We start from the raw sequence: 15513 nt of genomic DNA on the forward strand, positions 1-15513 counted from the left end.
GAAGCTACAGAGGATAACCCAGACAAAACTGATGATAAAGATGACTTTCCCAGTTGTTCCTGTTCTCTTTCAGAAGTCATCACCTCCCCCCCTTGGTGGGGGTTTTGAAGGCCCGTTGTTTAGAGAGATGTTGGGGTATCTCTTGATTCCCTCTTTGTTGTGGTCTCGGGGTGGAAGTTGTATATCTTCCCCTGGTGCGGCCTTTCCCCCTCCAACTAGGCCGCCGATGTTGATGTTGTTGTGGTTGACTATATTCTAGGTCGGAACTCTCTGCCTCGGAGAGGGAAGTTTCAGTCGCTGATCCCTTTAGGCCAGACTGTGTTACTTCGTACGCCGTTTTATTTCTAAATTCGGTCAAATCTTTAATGAATTGTCGGTGTTTGCGTTCTACTAGGGCTGTCTTCAATCTATCAATGTTCTGTTGTAGTTCAAGTTCCCTTTTTCAACTTGGCTTTCTAGCTGCTTTTCTATTGTTTTTAATGTTAATCTTTTCTTGATCTAACAGAAGTTTCATGAGACGCAGTGAGCTTGCTGTAACCTCCGATTCCCATTTAAATAACAGATGCGGAGTGCAAATGCGTTTTGGTGGTGTAATGAAAATGCGTTCAGTATGATGGAATTCTTAATATAGTCATGTAGGGATTGGATCTCCCACCATGACTTTAAATATTCTTTATGAGTATTATAGCGGTCTCTAAAAGTAGCTTTAATTGATGGAGTAGATAGATTGGAGAAGGACAATTCCCTCTCTGAAAATAAACTGCCTGTCCAAAAACAAATGTCGCCACCTGGATTTAACTAAGCAAATAGTTATGAGCCTCTTATTGGATAATTACCGTATTTTTCGCCCCATAAGACGCACTTTTTCTTCCCCCAAAATGGGGGAGAAATGCCCCTGCGTCTTATGGGGCGAATGCTTGCAGTTTTACATCGCAAGCTGCGATGTACGAGCGGGGACTCGGGGAGGGACTGGGAGGAGGATCTGGGGGCTGGCAATAGCGGCGGGCGGTACAGTCAGTGTAGTATAGCCCCGCCCCGCCGCTCCGGTATACTAATATAAGATGTCATATTCAATTAATAGTTATTAAACATGCCCCCTCACTCCTATTATTACCTTACATCCTAATCGCTTCTGTAGAATTCAGGCAGGCCGGGCGGGCGGCAGCGTAACTCTTGTCACGTGCCCGCGCCGCCTACTTTATGAATGAAGCAGGCGGCACAGGCAAGTGACGTCAGTGAGAGACGCGCCGGCCGCCCGGCCTGCCTGCCTGAATTCTACAGAAGCGATTAAGATGTAAGGTAGTAATAGGAGTGAGGGGGCATGTTTAATAACTATTAATTGAATATGACATCTTATACTGGAGTGGCGGCAGCGGCGGTGGGGGGGATCTGTGGATGGCACAGTTATGGGCTGGGGGGTCTGTGGATGGCACTGTTATGGGCTGGGGGGGTCTGTGGATGGCACATATATAACAGTGCCACCTACAGATTCCCCCTCTAACAGTGCCACCCACAGATCCCCCCAGCCCATAACAGTGCCATCCACAGATCCCCCCAGCCCATAACAGTGCCATCCACAGATCCCCCCAGCCCATAACAGTGCCATCCACAGATCCCCCCAGCCCATAACAGTGTCATCCACAGATCCCCCCCTGTAAAAGTGCCACCCACAGATCCCCCCAGCCCATAACAGTGTCACCCACAGATCCCCCCCTCTAACAGTGCCACCCACAGATCCCCCCAGCCCATAACAGTGCCATCCACATATCCCCCCAGCCCATAACAGTGTCATCCACAGATCCCCCCTGTAACAGTGCCATCCACAGATCCCCCCAGCCCATAACAGTGTCATCCACAGATCCCCCCCTGTAACAGTGCCACCCACAGATCCCCCCAGCCCATAACAGTGCCATCCACAGATCCCCCAGCCCATAACAGTGTCATCCACAGATCCCCCCCTGTAACAGTGCCACCCACAGATCCCCCCCAGCCCATAACAGTGCCATCCACAGATCCCCCCTGCCCATAACAGTGTCATCCACAGATCCCCCCCCCTGTAACAGTGTCATCCACAGATCCCCCCAGCCCATAACAGTGCCAGCCACAGATCCCCCCCTGTAACAGTGCCATCCACAGATCCCCCCAGCCCATAACAGTGTCATCCACAGATCCCCCCCTGTAACAGTGCCATCCACAGATCCCCCCTGTAACAGTGCCAGCCACAGATCCCCCCTGTAACAGTGCCAGCCACAGATCCCCCCTGTAACAGTGCCATCCACAGATCCCCCCAGCCCATAACAGTTTCATCCACAGATCCCCCCTGTAACAGTGCCATCCACAGATCCCCCCTGTAACAGTGCCATCCACAGATCCCCCCAGTAACAGTGCAAGCCACAGATCCCCCCCATAACAGTGTCCGTCATCCACAGATCCCCCCATAACAGTGTCCGTCATCCACAGATCCCCCCCATAACAGTGTCCGTCATCCACAGATCCCCCCGTAACAGTGTCCGTCATCCACAGATCCCCCCATAACAGTATCCGTCATCCACAGATCCCCCCATAACAGTGTCAGTCATCCACAGATCCCCAGTAATAGTGCCAACCACAGACCACCATTAGTTCCAAACCCACCAAACACACAGCACACCTTTTGGTTAAAAAAATTTTTTTTTCTTATTTTCCTCCCCAAAAACCTAGGAGCGTCTTATGGGCCGGTGCGTCTTATAGGGCGAAAAATACGGTACTGCATGGGTGATTATCTGTCAGCTGGCAACAAGTTATTTAACCCTGTGAGGATTTTCTCTGGTAGGCAGGGAAAGCGGACGCAGTACAGAGGCAAAACAAGTTCGTAAATCAAAATATCAGTGTTTATTCACACAAAAGGAAAAAGAAAAAATGACTCATTACAGTCTTGGTGTTAATTCACACAATGAAAAGTCCATAGAACAGACAGGTTACCTTGCTAGCCATTTTATATCCGGCAGACACAGCAGGCTTTCAGGGCCTGTTTCCCAGCATACAGCCCTCATGCGGCTCTCAACCTTCCTGCACAGCACCATGCTTTAGATCCCAAAACAGAGACTCAGCTGCCTATTTAAGGACAGCCAGGTGCTGGAAATCAGCCCAGCCGCCCATGTTGGGAGGAAAATATCTGCCTTCCCAAACAAAACCGCTTGCTACCATATGTCACATACCCCCCACTTTGCTCAAACTAGAGGGGGTGAACACACGTCAGAGAGTGTACCCGGGACAGGGCATCAGCGTTTCCCTGTAACCGGCCTGCCCTGTGTTCTACTGTAAACTTTAAGTTTTGCAAGGACAAGAACCATCTGGTGACCCGGGCATTCCTCTCTTTGGCCTGGCTCATCCACTTGAGAGGGGAGTGGTCGGTCACCAGACGGAACTTTCTCCCCAACAGATACAAGCAGAGAGACTCGAGTGCCCACTTGATGGCCGGATACTCTCTCTCCACTATACTATACCGGGTCTCCGCTGGCGTGAGCTTACGGCTAAAAAAGACAACAGGATGCTCCTCCCCGATGACTTCCTGAGACCTGAGGCCTACTTCGGAAGCATTGGTCTGTACTATAAACTCCCTTTTGAAGTCGGGAGTCACCAAAACCGGGGACCCACACAGAGCCGACTTCAAAGCGGAGAAATCCTCTTCCTCCTGGTCATTATAGCGGACTATCACGGACTTCCGTCCCTTCAAGAGCCCTGTCAATGGAGCTGGTAAAGTGGCAAAGTGGGGAACGAACCTCATATATTGGCCCACCATTCCCAGGAATGACTTTACTCGCCTCAATTTTGTTTACTTGGGGTTTGATGACTCTGCGCACAATGACATATCCCAGTTATTTGGTCTCCTCTAACCCAATCACACATTTTTTGGGTTAGCTGTTAGACCAGCCTTTCTAATGGAGTCTACTACAGCCTGTACTTTGTCACAATCCCAACTGGTGTAATGAGCTGCTTCTCATTTCTTAAATAACCATGTCGAAAGACACATCTCGTAATCGTGGAAAAGATGTCAGTCTGTTTGAGAAGGGTCAAATCATTGGCATGCATCAAGCAGAGAAAACATCTATGGAGATTGCAGCAACTACTAAAATTGGGTTAAGAACTGTCCAACACATTAGTAAAAACTGAAAGAATAGTGGGGACCCATCGTATTCGAGGAAGAAATGTGGCTGGGAAAAAAAATCCTGAATGGTGGTGATCGGCGATCGCTTAAACGTTTGGTGAAATCAAATCGAAGAAAAAGAACAGTAGAACTCAGGGCTATGTTTAATAGTGAAAGTAAGAGCATTTCCACATGCACAATGCGAAGGGAACTCAAGGGATTGGGACTGAACAGCTGTGTAGCCGTAAGGAAACCACTAATCAGTGAGGAAACCTCAGCAGCAGGACTCGTCTCGGAGGACACAGTGGAGGAGGCGGAGCCGCGGAGCTGCTGCAGAAGATTCAGGACGCATAGCCGAGCCCAGAGGAAACCTGGCCAAGCCGAGCCCAGAGGAAACCTGGCTGAAGCTGCTGCTGGAGTAAGTTTTAAATTTAGAATTCAGGTGAACTACAGATAACAGACCAAGACCAGTTACATGGGGGCCTGCCGCCTGGGGGTATCTACAGTACACCAAAAGACCAAAATAAAGGCTCAAAGGAGCCAATAATTTAATAGAGGACAATTCCCATGTGTTGCTCTTGCTCAGCAGCACACATGCCTGTAAAACACAATATAAACTCCTATAAGAAAATACCAGAACGCATGAAATCAATTATACAGTTTATTGGCAAAAATTCATAAGAGGAAATTTTTGCCAATAAAGTGTATTATTAATTATTATTTTCTTATAGCAGTTTATGTTTTAGGCCTCATGCATGCGGCCGTTGTGTGCCCATGGCTGTATTGCGGCCCGCATACGGCAGGTCCGCAACGCAATACACGGGCACCGACCCATGTGCACTCCGCATCACTTGAATGGGTCCGCAATCACAGAGATGCAGAACGAACGCATGGATCGTAACCCCACGGAAGCACTGTGGATTGCTTCCGTGGTGTTTCTGGCCGTGCCTCCGCACCACAATAAAATAGAACTTATTAAAAAAAATTGCGGGGCTCGGATGGTAAACGGACCCATTCAAGTTAAATGGGTCCGGATCCATCCCGGCCGCTGTACGGACGTTGCCCGTGCATTGGGGACCGCAACGGATGCACAACGGCCCTGTGCATGAGGCCTAAGGGCTCTTTCATACGAGCGGATGCCGTGCGGGTAATCCGCTGCGTAAAAGAGTGCCAAGCCGCGCTCCGGACTGCAGAGACACGGTGCAGTAACATGATTGATAACGTTCCGCGCCTCTCTGTGACATTTTTACTACAAAATCACGATGAGATACAGAGAAGAAAGAGTATTATCAATCATGTGACTGCTCCGTGTCTCTGCTGTCCGGGACGGGGCTTGGCACTCTTTCACGCAGCGGATTACCCGCACGGCCTCCGCTCGTATGAAAGAGCCCTTAGGCCCCTTGCAGACTAGTGTTCCTCCTGCAGCGAGTCCACATCGCAGCACCCGGCCTGACCTCCTAGCGCTGCCGGAGGTCACATAGCATTATATTGATTTATACCCTTAAAGTTCTGGAATGTATTGGATAACACTGGCATAATGCTGTTAGTGTCATCTAATACGTTCCAGGACTGTAAGGGTTACATAGCATCATAAATCAATAAAATGCTATGTGAATCCCGTCAGTGCTGGGAGGTCAGGCCGGGAGCTGCGATGCGGACTCGCTGCGGGAGGAGCACTCATCTGCAAGGGGCCTTAGCACAGGGGGGCCCACTGAGGCTTTATCGCCCAAGGGCCCACATGAACATGGAGCCGGCCCTGGGTCTGATGAGTCCAGATTTACTGTGTTCCAGAGTGATGGGTGCATCGGGGTAAGAAGAGAGGCAGATAAGGTGATGCCCCCATCATGCCCAGTGCCTCCTCTACCAGCCTGTGGGGGCCGTGCTATGATCTGAGGTCCTGCAGTTGGTCAGGTCTAGGTTCAGCATCAGTATGTGCTCCAAGAATGAGGTCAGCGACCACCTGAACCTACTGAAGGACCAGATTATTCCAGCAATGGCTCTGTTCTTCCCTGATGGCCCGGGCATATTCCAAGATGACAATGCCAGGATTCATCGGCCTCAGATTGTGAAAGAGCGGTTCAGGGAGCAGGAGACGTCATTGTCACACATGGATCGGCCACCACAGAGTCCAGACCTTAACCCCATGGAGAATCTCTGGGATGTGCTGGAGAAGGCTTTGTGCAGCGGTCAGACTCTACCATCATCAATGCAAGATCTTGGTGAGAAGTCACTGGAACACTGGATGGAGATAAATCCTGTGACATTGCAGAAGCTTATCGGAACAACGCCGCAGCGAACGCGTGCCGGAATCACAGCTAGAGGCTTTTTTTTGGACAGGCAGTGTATCTCTTATCTAGATGTGTGCTTAGAAAACCAACCATTACCGATGTCAAATGAATGACAGTAGATGTGGGACTAAGCTCTAATTAACAAAAATAGTGTTTCACAGCTGAGACATTAACCCGTCAGAGGGTACAATTAGTGTAGGTAGTACAGGACCAGCTCCTAATTCACAGACTACCACCCTATAAAACGTAGTCTTTAATATATATCAATTAAAAAATAACCCAAAAATAATAAATCAATATGGTGAAAAAACAATACGTGCCAAATTGGAATCAATATAGAGTTGATGGTACAAATAGCACCAACTCTCCCCCTGGTTATAAACCATACAAGAGGCAAAGATAGATCAGCTGCCTTAAATAGGTGGTAAGACTAGAGGGGCCAAATGGTTCTTGTCTGCCGACACAGTCTATGTTTCTAAGATGGTACTTGCATGTCCCACAATAGGGATAGTTTGCAATGTTCTGATGGATCAGGTAACCAAATGTGAAGAAAACATCATGACGGCAAGGTCCGGGAGGAGGCCCACGGGGATGTGGTTTCCGTGATGTGGTGGCGGGTAATTGATAGATAATTAAGGCTATGTTTTAATGGGTGGTAGTCTGTAAATTAGGAGTTGGTCCTGTACTACCTACACTAATTGTACCCTCTGACGGGTTTAGGTCTCAGCTGTGAAACACTATTTTTGTTAAAGGGTTTCTGTCACCAGATTTAACCCTATTAAGCTAGCGGACAGTAGCGATGCACTAATGTCAGCTAAACCTAACTAGCCTATTCCTACTTTTATCTATGCCCCCGTTACGCCAGAAATCTAACTTTTATAATATGCTAAGTAACCTCTAGGAGCAGGCGCGGTGAGGAAGCTGGCAGCCGGCGAGCGTCTTTCCCTCAATGCGCCTGCGCTGAACGGCGCGAGATTTCACCAGAGCACAGGGCTGGCAGAGGGATGCGAGCGCTGCCTGGCCCTGTCAATCAGGACTTGGAGGGAGGCGACAAAGGTGGGAGAACGAAGCCTCTAGAGGCTAATTAGCATATTATAAAAGTTATATTTCTGGCGTAACGGGGGCATAGATAAAAGAAGGAACAGGCTAGTTAGGTTTAGCTGACATTGGCACATCGCTACTGTCCGCTAGCTTAATAGGGTTAAATCTGGTGACAGAATCCCTTTAATTAGGGCTTAGTCCCACATCTACTGTCATTCGTTTGACATCGGTAATGGCTGGTTTTCTAAGCACACATCTAGATAAAGATAAATGGCTCCTGGAAGCGAATGAAATATTTTCAGAGAGGGAATTGTCCTTCTCAATCTATCTACTCCATCAATTAAAGCTACTTTTAGAGACCGCTATAATATTCATGAAGAATATTTAAAGTCATGGTGGGAGATCCAATCCCTTGATGACTATATTAAGAATTCCATCATACCGAAGGGCCTACACATTTTCATTTCACCAGCAAAACGCATTTGCTCTCCGGATCTGTTATCTAAATGGGAATCGGAGGTCACTGCGTCTCATGAAACTTCTGTTAGATCAAGAAAAGATCAACATTGAAACAATAGAAAAGCAGAGGTTTAAAGATCAAACTGACTTTGCAAAAAGGGAACTTGAACTACAACAGAACATTGATAGATTGAAGACAGCCCTAGTAGAACGCAAACACCGACAATTCATTAAAGATTTGACTGAATTTAGAAATAAAACGGCGTCCGAAGTAGCACAGTCTGGCCTAAAGGGATCAGCGACTGATACTTCCCTCTCCGAGGCAGAGAGTTCCGACCTAGAATATAGTCAACCACAACAACATCAACATCGGCGGCCTAGTTGGAGGGGGAAAGGCCGCACCAGGGGAAGATATACAACTTCCACCCCGAGACCACAACAGAGGGGGAATCAAGAGATACCCCAACATCTCTCTAGACAATAAGGCCTTCACCAAGAGGGGGGAGGTGATGACTTCAGAAAGAGAACAGGAACAACTGGGATAGCCATCTTTATCATCACTTTCTCTCATAGGTTATCCTCTCTAGCGTCGTCTTCCACTATAAATACTATACCTTTTTTAGGCCAGACATCCATCAACACCTATGCCCTGAGGGACCGCGCACAATCACTGTCCTAACTGGGCAAGAAACAGTAGAAGTAGATCCTGATGGATCGGTGATCCTGAATCTTTCAGGAGCTACTCTATCTAAAACTGAACAGGCTATTCTTGCGAAAAGCCTGACTTATGTACCCACTACTCGGTTTAACCTTTTTGAATGGGTTAAAGACCTTCACCTATTCACCAGGAAATTACGGTGGCATAAGATCTTTTGCTCATCTGATAAAAAGAGATGTTTGGAATTGGGACTTGAACCTATTGATCTACAAGGCTTTGATGATCTTATACAATTATTAGATGAAAATGATCGCCCAAGGGGACAAGGCCTGTACACAAATCTCAAGAACAAAAGTACAAAAATGCCCCTGAAAACATTGGGGGAAGCCAACATTGACTTGAGGTCTGTGATTAGAGACCTAGAGATGATTAAACCCACTCAGTGTTATAAAAGCTATACATCTATAGAAATGGAAGCCTTACAACAACTAAGCATGAATAAAAATTTGGTAATCAAGCCCTTTAGATAAGGGTGGTAATGTAAGACCATGAACCGGGGAGGGAGCCCCAGGATACAGCGAAGTCACAGGCAAGAAAAGTGACACCAGCATTTGTGCAAAAAACAGAAACTTCGCTGAACAGTAGAATTAAACACAATTTCAAATGTAGTGAAAATGTCCTGAAGTTACATACGCTCGGCTTGGAAGCCGAGACCCCTGTGCTGCACAGAACGGCACCCCAAGATGGCTGACAGACACTACTTGCAATGCTTTAACTATTGTGAGCACAAGTATCACTGCCTCGCTTACCTATTATTACCCAAGAGAATGGGAATAATTGTGTGGGATGCAAGATACAGGCGACCCGCGGTGCAGCACAAGAGCTCACAATCTTACAGGTATATATTATAATTTTCCCTTCTCTTGTTCCCAAACGACACTGTTGCACGTGTCCCTAATACTCCCAGCCTAGACACTGGAGTAGCTTTGTAACACAGTCCTTGTAGCACAATCCTTGTGACACGATCCGTCCAACCTGCTGCACACAGAATCCCTATCTATCTGAGTAAATGCAGGCTTGATCACAGTCTCCAGTTTTTCCAGGCTCCCACAATATACTGCGGAGCGTGCACAATCTGGATTACCGATGATCCGGGTAAGGTCTTTAACCGATGGCGACTTAAACCAAAATACAAGTCTGTCCATCCACCATGAGGCCCTGCAGAGTCTGTAGCTACGTTCCATGGCTCTTCCAGCCTTCCGGGAACCGATCCTCTCCTGGACGACATCTGGTCTGCTGATAGTCATCAATCACTTCCAACAGTGACCCTGGCCACAACAAGTCCCATTGACGCGAGGATGGCACTCGATGCTGTGTCCCAGTCTTTGTCCAAACATGTCTGCTCAGCTCACATTTCCTGCTTCTTCACAGCAGCAGCAGCATGAGTCATCAGCTCCGCCTCCTATGCATATTCAATCACTTAGCAAAACTTAACTGTCTGGAGGAACAGCGTCCTCTAGTGGTTAAAACTGCACATTGACAACTCTAACAAGTAAAACAATTCACATCAACAGAACTAGAAACCGTATTTAAGCAATGGTGGCCGTTTCCCCTTCTTACAGTAATATAGTTGTGTTGACCCTTCAACAACACAATGATAGGTGTCTATCACTTTTATCTGACAAGAAAAGCTATGAGCAGCTTAAAACTGATCCCACTGACTGTTTTTCACAGGAACTCTCCCAGATTCTGCGGGAGGCCCTTGAGGGGAAACTGGTCGACCGGAAGGAATTTGAATATCTTGTTCAGTCTTTTCCTAAAATAGCCACCTTTTGCGACCTTCCGAAAATACACAAAAAAGTTAATCCCCTCCAGGGCCGACCAATAGTATTTGGGATTGGAAGTCTTACCCAACGTGCAGGCACTTATATTGACCAAGTATTGCGGCCATTTGCGGTAGCTTTACCATCCTATTTATGGGACACAACCGATCTTCTTAAAGGTCTTGAAGGCATAAGATAGAACCAAACACATGGCTAGCTTCAATCGATGTAGAAGCACTCTACACGTCTATCCCCCACAATAAAGGGTTGGCAGCGGTAAAGTTTTTCTTGGACTCTAGATCTAATGATGGGAGCAAGCACAACCACTTTGTAATTCAGCTGCTTAATTTTATACTCACCCATAACTATTTTGTATTTGACAATCATTTTTACCACCAGCTCAGGGGCACCGCGATGGGAAGCCCCTGTGCACCCACTTACGCAAATTTGCTCCTGGGCTGGTGGGAGGACACTGTTGTCTTTTCCGAGTCCATGACCCACTGGACCAGATATATCCCCTTGTGGTCGAGATTTATTGATGACATTCTATTGTTGTGGTCAGGAACTGAAGAGGACTTCAGATCAGAATTAAACAGGAATCATATAGGTCTATATCTGAACTCCAACATTTCTTGACGCACGGATTGAAAGAGGTGATAACAACTCCATCAAGACAACTCTATATTGAAAAAAGACACCAATGAATAGTTTGTTGAGATGGGACAGCTTTCACCCTAGGCCACTGAAAAAAGGTATACCGAAGGGGCAGTTTCTTAGGATCTGTAGAAACTGATCTGACCACAATGATTTCACCCGGGAGGCATCCTGGCTATTCCACCGGTTTAAACAGAGGGGATACCCTGATTCCTGCCTCTATGAGGCGTGGAGTTCCGCCAACTCTATGGATAGATCCACGTTGCTTCAGTCTAAAAAGAAAATAGATTCACAAGAAGTGATCCGAATTGTTGGTCCTTATGACACCGCATCCCAACAAGTCCGTGACATCTTAGGACGATATTGGTCACTTATTAAAACTGATCCCGACGTGGGGAAGTTTCTCCCGGACTATCCAGCAATCACATTTAGACGAGGACCCAGCAAAGCGGACTCATTGGTACACAGTCATCTTATGACCCCACTAAAAAGCACGTGGCTTTCCAATAGAAAAATAGTACATTCAGATGTGGTAAACGCAGAGCATGTTCCTTCATTGCAGTGGGGGACACCTTCACTAATAGCACCACAGAAAGGATCTATAGAGCTCACACATTTGCAAATTGTAACACGGTTGGAGTTGTCTGCTCAGCCGAGTGTGATTGTGGACTCAAATATGTGGGGAAGACGTGGAGGATGTTTAAGAAGAGAATTTTGGAACATATAGGTGATATTCGCAATAAACGTGATAAACCTCTTTCAAGACATGTTCTGCTGCATCATGCCGGTAACGTTAAATCAATAAGGTTCTCCATGATTGAGACAATAAAACAATCGATTGGGGGGTGATTTTGACAAAATTCTACGGCAAAAAGAATCTAGATGTATTTATGCTCTCAACACTGTAATACCTTCTGGTCTCGAAGAAAGTATTGATTATGCGTTTCCTTTAATTGACCAGCCTATTATGTATTTTTAGGGCCTGTATTATCTGTACCTGATATCCTTATTAGAATTATACAGCAATGGGAGTTTGTAGCCATCTCCCCTGAAATGGGGGCCCTTGTTCATTAAATAACCTTTTTTTCATTATTATTTAATTCCTACTATGGGTCTTAATTCTAGTTTGAGGTCGTCTAATAACAGCTGACCAATCAGGGCCATCCCAGGGCGTGCAGGAGGTTCCTGGTACGGGATCCCTATCGGGGCGGCTAGTCTGTCTTCTAGGCAGGGCCTACAGTTTTTTTTTTACATTATTGATTTTCTGTTATTGTTTTTTCACCATATTGATTTATTATTTTTGGGTTATTTTTTAATTGATAGATAATAAAGGCTACGTTTTATAGGGTGGTAGTCTTTGAATTATGAGTTGGTCATGTAATACCTACACTAATTGTACCCTCTGATGGGTTAATGTCTCAGCTGTGATACAGCAGTATGATGAGGCCACCGGGTGGCAAGGTGACATAGTTTGGAGGTGGCAGCAGCATCAGGAGACCACAGAGTGGGAAGGTGACATAGTGTGGAGGTGGGTGGCAATACCAGTACACGCTGAAGATAGTGGGTGAAAGAGGGAGCACTTGGCATTAGATGTGTGGCATCAGGCGGGTGGCAGCAACAGAACAGTAGCTGAGGCAGGTAGCCAGAAGAAATCGGTCTCTTTTGGCAAAGTGTTGGTGAGGCACCATGAATGATCCACTCCCGATTCATCTTGATGCAGTGTCCCACTATGTGCTATATGCGTCCACTGTATTTTAAATGTATTGTGGTGTGATGCTGTAGTTCCCTTTAACAGGCTGGCAGTGTCATTTACCTTTATTCGCCCCTAGGTGGTGCTGGCACCACTTGTATATATATCTGGGGGGGGGGGAGGGTCAAGTCAGTGTGTGTTGAGGATGAGAATGAAGAGAGGAAGAAGTTAATGGAGGAGGTGGAAATGTGTTTTTCCACTGAAATAAGTCACAAAAGATTTCACCGCATATAACTGCAGCGCTGAACGCTAAATACAATTTATTTTTCCACTAAAATAATTTTACCGCATATAACGGAGCACGGAGATAGAAAGGCCTTCGGATTCCCCCCGCACTACGCGGACGTCTCAGAAATGAACCGCTGCTCCCGACAGCAGCTCGAGGGGAAGGTTATGGAGCGTCCTGGTCGTCCGGCATCTATTCGCTCCGCTGAAGGATTATTTTGAAAGTGTGTAGAAGCCACACGGGGCCCCCACGCTGCAGATTTATCACGGAGACATCATGGAGATTTAACCGCATATAACCGCAGCGCTGACCGCTGAATACATTTAGTTTTTCGACATAAATACTTCAATAAAGATTTTACCACATATAACCGCCGCACTGACTGACTGCTACCGCCGCTACTTCCGTGAGCCCCTGCTACTTCCCGGGTAGGTAGGCTGCTGCGAAGCAGGTGCTCTACCCCGGGCACGTTTGGCTCCCGACCTCCCACGGCTGCCACCCTGCGGACCCCCAGCCATGCTTTCAGCACATATAACCGCTGCCGACGTGAACCGAGAATATATTTTTCTTTCTGTTCTGTATAGGCCACTGAGCGCTTTTGCCACAAATAACTGCACCAGTGAAATGCGTATAAAGTTTCTTTTTTTAATGTAATACGGCCCTATACGCTTTCAACAGAAATAACTGCAGAAGTGAAATGCGCATATATTTTTCTTGTAGTACTGATATAAGATACTAAAGATACTAAGATATAAGCCACTAAAGGCTTTTCAGCCCAATAACAAATTGCTGGAAGGACAGAGCTGTATAATGGCTAGGTGGATCCCCAAATAATCGTTCCCTTCGCTTTCCTAGCACTGTCCCTAGCGCCTTCTGACGTCCCTGCACTAAGATGCTGTGAAGTGATTCCTCCCTAACCTTTCCCTGCAATTATAAATCCTTTATTCTGTCTTTTTTTTCCACAATGAGGTTTTTCCACTTGCTGTCCTTAGCGCCTGCACACGTCTGTCCCTGCACTCTGAACTCTGGAAAATGTCTGACCGTAAGATGGCCGACGTATTTATAGGGCTGTGACGTCACAGGGCTGGCTGCTGATTGGCTGCATGCAGGTATGTCAATCTGGGTGATCCCGCCTTCCCAGAGTTCCTTGTTCCATGGCCTCAGTCCCCACACGTGTTGCTGCCATTTTAGGAAAATGTGATTCGTTACCACGAAGAGCAAGGAAATTCGCTTTCGTTGTGAATAAAAAAAAATCTGAAATTCTAAACGAATTCCGCTTGGTCGGCTTCAATTTGCTCTTCTCTAAAGACGACCTCCACCTAAGAAGAAGACATCAGGAAATTACCAGAGATTCCTTATAATACAGTATTATGCCTGGGATTATGGAGGTATCACAATAATACATGTGTAATGTAATAACACCCCAGGTGAAGTAATAATACCCTGTGTGATGGAATATTACCCTGTGTGATGTAATAATACCCTGTGTGATGTAATAATATCCTGTGTGATGTAACATTACCCTGTGTGATGTAATAATATCCCATATGATGTAATAATACCCTGTTGTGGTTTAATAATACTACATGCGATGTAATAATGTCTCTGCCTGTAGGAGAGTCGGCTTTTCTCTGCCTGTGGGAGGGCCATCTTGTTTCTGTCTGTTTCGAGGGTCAGCTTTCTATCTCTGCCTGTAGGAGGGCCAGATTTCTGTCTCTGATTATAGGAGGGTCGGCTTTCTGTCTCTGCCTGTGGGAGGGTCGGCTGCTTGTCTCCTCCTGTGGGAGGGTCGGCTGCTTGTCTCTGACTGTGGGAGGGTCATCTTTAGGGACACGGACCCGAACCCGGACATTTTCGTAAAAGTCCGGTTTCGGGTTCGATGTTCGTCGCTTTCTTGGCGCTTTTTGAAAGGCTGCAAAGCAGCCAATCAACAAGCGTCATACTACTTGCCCCAAGAGGCCGTCACAGCCATGCCTACTATTGGCATGGCTGTGATTGGCCAGAGCACCATGTGACCCAGCCTCTATTTAAGCTGGAGTCACATAGCGCCGCCCGTCACTCTGCTCTGATCAGTGTAGGGAGAGGTTGCGGCTGCGACAGTAGGGCGAGATTAGGCAGATTAACTCCTCCAAAGGACTTGATTAATCGATCGATCTGCAGCTGTGGGTCATTGAGCTGCTGATACTCAATTGCTCACTGTTTTTAGGCTGCCCAGACCGTTTGTCAGTCACTTTTTTCTGGGGTGATCGGCGGCCATTTTGGTGGTGCGCCAGCACAAGCTGCGACCAAGTGCATTTAACCCTCAATGGTGTGGTTGTTTTTTGGCTAAAGCCTACATCAGGGTGAAGCTGTCACACCAAGTGCATTTAACTCTCAATAGTGTGGTTATTTTTTGGCCATATCCCAGTCTAATTCTGTCAGTAAACGTATACTTGTCACCCAGCGCCTAAATACTAGGCCTCAAGTTTATATCCAGCTAAATCTGTCG

The sequence above is a fragment of the Bufo gargarizans genome, chromosome 3 (assembly GCF_014858855.1).
Source record: "Bufo gargarizans isolate SCDJY-AF-19 chromosome 3, ASM1485885v1, whole genome shotgun sequence".
Lineage (NCBI taxonomy): Eukaryota > Metazoa > Chordata > Amphibia > Anura > Bufonidae > Bufo > Bufo gargarizans.